Source organism: Echinops telfairi, unplaced genomic scaffold (genome assembly GCF_000313985.2).
Source record: "Echinops telfairi isolate 266 unplaced genomic scaffold, ASM31398v2 ScPeMD7_1;HRSCAF=3_0, whole genome shotgun sequence".
Taxonomy (NCBI): Eukaryota; Metazoa; Chordata; class Mammalia; order Afrosoricida; family Tenrecidae; genus Echinops; species Echinops telfairi.
In genome coordinates, this window is record NW_022103896.1 from 43954047 (window position 1) to 43960285 (window position 6239).

Sequence of the window (6239 nt, forward strand, 5' to 3'; positions counted from 1 at the left end):
GGAGGAGGTTATATGTAGATCCTTATCATCAGCTCCCCCTTCCTCCCTCCACCCTCCCGGTATCGAATCATTTTTTACAAAGCACCCAAGCCTGCACCTGATGCCTGGTGGGCACTGGAATTTTCAAGGAAGGAAAAGAAAGATGACAGCAAGGAGAGCCTGGGTGGGAATGTGGCTTGGCATCAGCAGCCTAGACCAAGGCGTGGTCCAGGAGCGAACAGGGCCAGGGCCCAGGAGGTGGGGAATCTGACCTGGCGGTGGGAAATGTAGCTGATGGTTACTCTCAGGCCAAATCCTCCAAGTCTGAGACCCCCGAGAGCAACGGCTGCCCTCAGAGCCGACAAGCAAAGGCAGACCTTGTGGGACCGGCTGGAAAATTGTGACTGGTGTAGAAACACTGCCTCTTTCTGGTCAAAAGTTGATTTGTCTAATGAAGTAACCTGTGGTAGCAAGACCATTTGAGATCTCATTAACAAATCAACCTCTTTGAGGACTTCTCGGAAAGGCGAGTCCTCAAGGTTAGAGCCTTTCATGAGCGCCAGCTTCTGGGAGACTTTGCATTAAGCAATTTTTTTCATTGTTTTGATTTCTTGTCCTGCTCAGACTGTCATTGATTTGTGTTTGTACCAGATTCTCAGATGGTGATTAACCAAACCCCACTAGATCTAGTTAAGCAATAAGAGACGTTTCAGCTGGTGGAGAGGTAGGGGTGAAGCTGACTTCAGGCAAGCCTGGCACCAGGAAATCCGGTCCTACAAAGCTCTCTGTGGTGTCTTCCTGCTCTCAGACTGGCCGGCTGGACAGCAGCCAGCTCCATATGAGCTACACCCTAATGTCCATCAAAAGGGAAAGGGGACCCTCCTCACCAGAAGAACCAACTAGAAAGTCCTACGAAAACGCTGCTTGGTCATTTACCCACCCCTGCACCCATCACTGTGGCTAGGAGTAATGAGGTCATGTCCCCAGGAAATGCTTATGGATGGCCTGGGGAAGATAGCCCTCCCCTCAAACAGAAGGTTGCTAATCTAGGGAGTGAAAATTAAAAAGTAATAAATAAAATAAAAGGTAACAAGTAAGAAACGGTAATAAGTAACAATGAAATTAACAGTAACAAATATCTGTGTGGGAGTTTCAAAGACATTGCCCCCACGTCTAAGCATTTTGAAGTTTATTGGGAAGCTGATTAGGCCCCGTGTCCCAATAATCCGAGTTGTCCTGTAAGGTCCCAGTTTCATTCCGTTTTGTTCCCAGTGCAGATAATTGTTAAGCACACATGTTACATACATGTGATTTACTGTGGTACAGTTTTATACAACCTCATATGAATGAATGAACCAATCAGTCAATTAATTCACAATCCTGCAATGTGTGTCCCCTTTTAAGTCTCGAGTCTGTGTTCTAGAAAACCTGTGTGTTGCTCTAGTCCCGAGCACATGAGCAGGGAAATGAGCAGGGATCTCTGGACTTTTCTTCTTGACCAATAATATTTGAGCTCTGGCATTTGTCTGTCCGGTCACTGAAATGAGACCCTGCAGCCTTGGGTTCTGTTTGTCCACTGTCAAGGCCTAAAGTGCTGCTGACCTACCAACAAGCAGTGAAGAGTGTGTTTGCTTAACAATTGAGAAATAATGTTTTCCATGTTTGACTCTATTGAAGTTGGGGCCCACTTTTCTGGCTGCGTGACCATCCTTAGTCCAACTTTCTTTGAATAAGGCTCATTTGAGATTGTCATGGAAGCAATTTGGGTTTGCAAAGCTTATATATCAAGATTCTCCTCAGACCTTCAACTAAACATGAGGTCCTTAATCTAGTAGCTCACGCAGGGCCACCACCTGGATGGTGGCAGGTGGGGTGGCGGGAAGGAGGGCACGAAGGGCAAGAAAAACTAGAGAAAACAAAGTGTGAGATTAGGAGGTAGCACTGAGAGTTAAAAAGTCTGAGAAACACTGAAAGAAGAATGCATTGAACTTGATGTCTAAGTGGATATACAGACAGAAGAGGAGGGCGATGTCAAAGATAGCCAAATTGTTTAGTCTGAAATACAGGCAGCGGAAATGCTCAGCCATTAATAGAAATGGGAAGCTGGCCAGTTGAACACAGAACTGTACAGTGTCAGGTACACAGTCCATTGGAAATGTTAAGGCTAGCTTTCGTCAACAACCAGGAAAGGAAGCACCGAGGTAGAAACTCTAGCCAAAGGTCAAACAGGTTCCCAGAAGCTGACCATAGTTAGAGGTCAGGGTATACAAGAGGAGTCACACAAGGTAATCATGAAGAGGACCCATGTATAATATACTTGTATAATATACTTGTCTACAGGCTTGAAAATGCTGAGATTAGTCCACCAACGGATCTCTATTTATTTTCCCGCTTAAAAAAAAACCTGTTATGCAGAAATTTTTAAATGAAAAAAAAAACAGAACAGCATGAAGAACTCCCATGTTCCCATCATCCAGCTTCAACAATGGTCAAATCCTGGCCAACCACCCACCCAGGCCCTCCCCATCTTCTCCCAATCTTATGTCTTTAGAGCAAACTTCCCACAGCAAACCTTTCACCATATACATTTTAGCACAAGTCTCTAAAGATAAGGACTCCTTTCTAAAACATAAGCCTAAAATCACTGTTGTTGTTAGCTGCCCCAGGGCCAGCCCCTGACGAATGGGATCCTACATACAACGGGGCAAAAGGCTGCCTGGTCTTCCTTTTGCCATCCTCAAAATTGGTTGAAGATAGGACGTTTCTGATCCACAGGATTTTCTTTGTTTTGCTTTTCCACTGGCTGATTTTCAGAAATAGTTTGCCAGGCTTTTCTTCCTAGTCTGTTGTAGTCTGAAAGCTCCATGGGAAACCAGTTCAGCAACCTAGTAACCTGTGAACTATGAAACCATTGCTGTTAAGTGCATTTGAATTGATTCTCGACTCATAATGATACAAGGTGACGGAGTAGAACTGCCTGATAGGGTTCTCTAGGTCATACTCTTTATAACCCAAAGAAGTCCAGGTAGAGCAGTGGCTAAAGTGAATGCTCAATTGCTAACTGAAAGGTTGATGCTTCAAACCCACCAGCTATTTTGCAAGAAAAAGACTGACAGCCTTGGAAACCCACAGGGGCAGTTCTGCTCTGTCCTATAAGGTCACTCCGAATCAACTTGACAGCAGCGGGTTCGATTTGGGTTTAATCTTTATGGAAGCAGAGCACCATTTTTTTCCTCCCAAGAAATGGTTCGGAGGGTCAAACCTCCAACCTACTGGTTCGCAGCCAATTGCTTGATCGCCGGGCTGTCAGGCTTTTTAAGAATGTGTTTTATTTCAAAGCAGTTCTACCATGAACGTGGATGATGACAGTGTGTTAGTCTGGGTAGACTAGAGAAACAAATCCAGGGAGACTCATATTTGTATAAGAAACAGGTTTATATACAAGAGCAACTATACATTGAGAAACATCCCAGCCCAGTCCAGATCAAGGCCGTAAGTCCGATATTAGTCCATATGTCCAATACCAATCTATAAGGTCCTCTTCAGATTCACGAAACACATGCAATGATGCCGAATGCAGGAAGATCATAGGCCAGTGGGTGAGAAGTCTTGTGGATCCAGTGACAGTGGAAGCATCTCAGCACTGACAGCGTTTTCCACATGGCTTCTCCAGCTCCTGCGGTCTGGCTCCATCAGCTTTTCTCCATGTGTCTTCTCCACAGGGAGGTCTCGCAGGGAGTGAGCAGAGAGAAGTGTTTCTGCCTCCAAAGAGGAAATACAGGATTTCTCAGAATCCTCAGGGGAAGGCCATGCCCACACAGAGGCCTCATTGGCTATACAATGATTGACAGGCTAGACTCCACCCCTTCACTGGTAATCCTCTCAAATTGACAACAGGCAGCTCCAATGGAAGAATCCTGTTGCTCTTGAGTTGATTTCAACTAACACTGTCTCTCAAGCACTGAACTGAATGGCCCCAAATGGTCTCCTAGGCTGGAAGCTTTATGGAATCAGTCTCCTGTGGAGTGGCGGCCCAGGTCAAACCACCAAGCCTTCAGTTAGTAGCCAAGCTGTGAATCACTGCACCACCAGCCACCTATCAACTACCTAAAAATTAGCAATAATTTCTTATATTATCAAATATAAAGTGGTGTTCCAACTTCCATTTTTATAGTTCATTGGAATCATGATTTAAACTAGGACCTCAAATTGTTATTCATAGACTTTAAATCTTTCTAGATTTATGACTTTCCCCTTCTCTCCTCTGTCCTTCCCACCATTTCACGCTCTCCTTTCCATTGATATATTTTTTTAAAGTTGGGTAAATATATAAAAAGGAGAGGGAAGAGAGAATACACTTTGTTATTATTGAGAATTGTCTAGTCAGTTCCAACTCGACTAGACACAAGTCTAGTCATAGCAACACAAGGCACGAAGCACTGTCCGCTCCCGGGTGAGTCTCACAGTCACTGTCCTGTCAGAGTCCACTGCTGCACCACTGTGTCGATCCACCCTGGGGAGCATCTTCCTCTACTCAGGTGACCCCCTACTTCACCAAGTAAGAGGTCCTTCTCGAAGGACCAGACATTCCCTTTTACATGCCCAATGTACAGAACCGAAGGTTCACCAACCTTGATTCTAAGGGGCATTCGTAGTGTATTCGGTTTCATCACCAACGCTGTAACTCACAGGCATCAATTCTCTCTCCTTACGAGTTCTGTTCGTGTGTGTGCGCGCGAGATGAAGTACATGTTCGGGGAAGATAGAAGAACAAGATGGAGGGGAAGAGAGAAAAGGGGAGGGAGAGAGGAAGAGAAGATGATTGGGGGTGGGGGTGAAGGGAGAAGGAGGGAACATTCGCTTTTGACGGCAACAGATCAAATATGATCTGTAACTTCATGCAACGGTTTTAACATGCTTCTGGATATCAGCGACATCAACCTCTTATCTGACAAAAACAAACAAACAAACAAACCCAAAAGAGGAACACACATTGTTAAGGCTCTTAACTGCATGCAGAAAACCATCAATGTGATGAATCCTTCATGCAGGTTTGGCATGGCTACAAATTCACATTTAGATACATGCCCCCGTGTACAGCTGAATGCCCTGCGACAATTTAAACGTCAAAACACACACGCAGCCAACAACCAGTCTCAAATCTTGACGAGAGCAGACAGCCAAGTCTCTCTTCTCATCCTCTTGCATAGCCCACGAACTCCACCGGAACTCCAAACAGAGCCAGAGGGAGGTGTGGCATACCAGCCCCCACAATCCAATGGGTCCAGGGACCGGTTGTGGAATTGAGGGGTAAAATTAAAGCGCCATCAGGCAAGATGAGGCATGCAAGTGCTCACCTCCGGGACCGCCATGACTTCAGGAGCCAAGTACACGCCGAGAGCGAATATACACTCGGGGTGGAGGTGGGGGAAAGGGGGTGCAAGCCCCCCTAATTACAGGTAACCACATATATAACAAAGGGGGCTGTCCCCTAACCCTAAAGGTCCCTGAGTACATTGGAGGAGGAACCGAACACCAGTGCCCAGGGCAGGTAAGGGAGCGTGGCTGTCCTCAGAGCTGGAGAGCAATAGCTCCTGTCTGCTCCTCTAGTCAAAGCTGCAGGCTAGACAGCAATCAGCCATGTGCTTGTAAGAGGTAACTTTGAGGTAGCACTATTATGGGATATCGTGGGGAACAATATTAATTATGAGAATGTGAATGGGTCTCACCTCCAACTCACAAGGGTGAAGGCCTCTCTCCACTCCAGAAACCCAGCTTGCCAGACTTCGTAATATATGGGAACAACGGATTCGTCCGTACACACTCTCTTCCCATTCTCTGCTTCCCACAGGGAGGGTGAGGGAGCGCCCAGGGCGATCTCTAAATCCTGCCCCCCAATTGCAATGCCCAGGGACAATCTCCAGATGTGCCTCCTTTGCCCCTCACTCCCATTCACCAGACGTGAAAGCCCCCCGCTCCCCACCCCACCCACTACGCTCCTCTTGCCACCGCCTCGGTGCGGAGACTGCTTGTGAAGTCCCTGTGATGCCCCGGCTCCCTCTCGCTGTACCTCGGAGGGCGAAGGGTCGGAGGACGGAGCCTTCTGGGGTGACAGTGACCAATAAGGGGCAGGCGAAGACAGACGAGCAGGAAGGAGGCGGCAGGCGCAGGCAGGAGTCCGAGCTCGGGGCGGAGTGTTTCCTGGAGAGCGTCCCGGGCGCGGGGGGCGCTGCCTCTATCCGCGGCCTTGTTGACACCAG

General features: G+C 47.2%; 1 long non-coding RNA gene across 1 annotated transcript; it reads right to left on the bottom strand.

Moving 5' to 3' along the window:
- Positions 1 to 3701: 3701 nt before the first annotated feature.
- On the bottom strand, positions 3702 to 6205 carry LOC123521408. Its single transcript, XR_006679846.1, has 3 exons — positions 6050 to 6205; positions 4611 to 4696; positions 3702 to 3741 (listed from the first exon to the last, which is right to left on the bottom strand). It is a non-coding gene; the product is annotated as an uncharacterized LOC123521408 (long non-coding RNA).
- Positions 6206 to 6239: the final 34 nt, after the last annotated feature.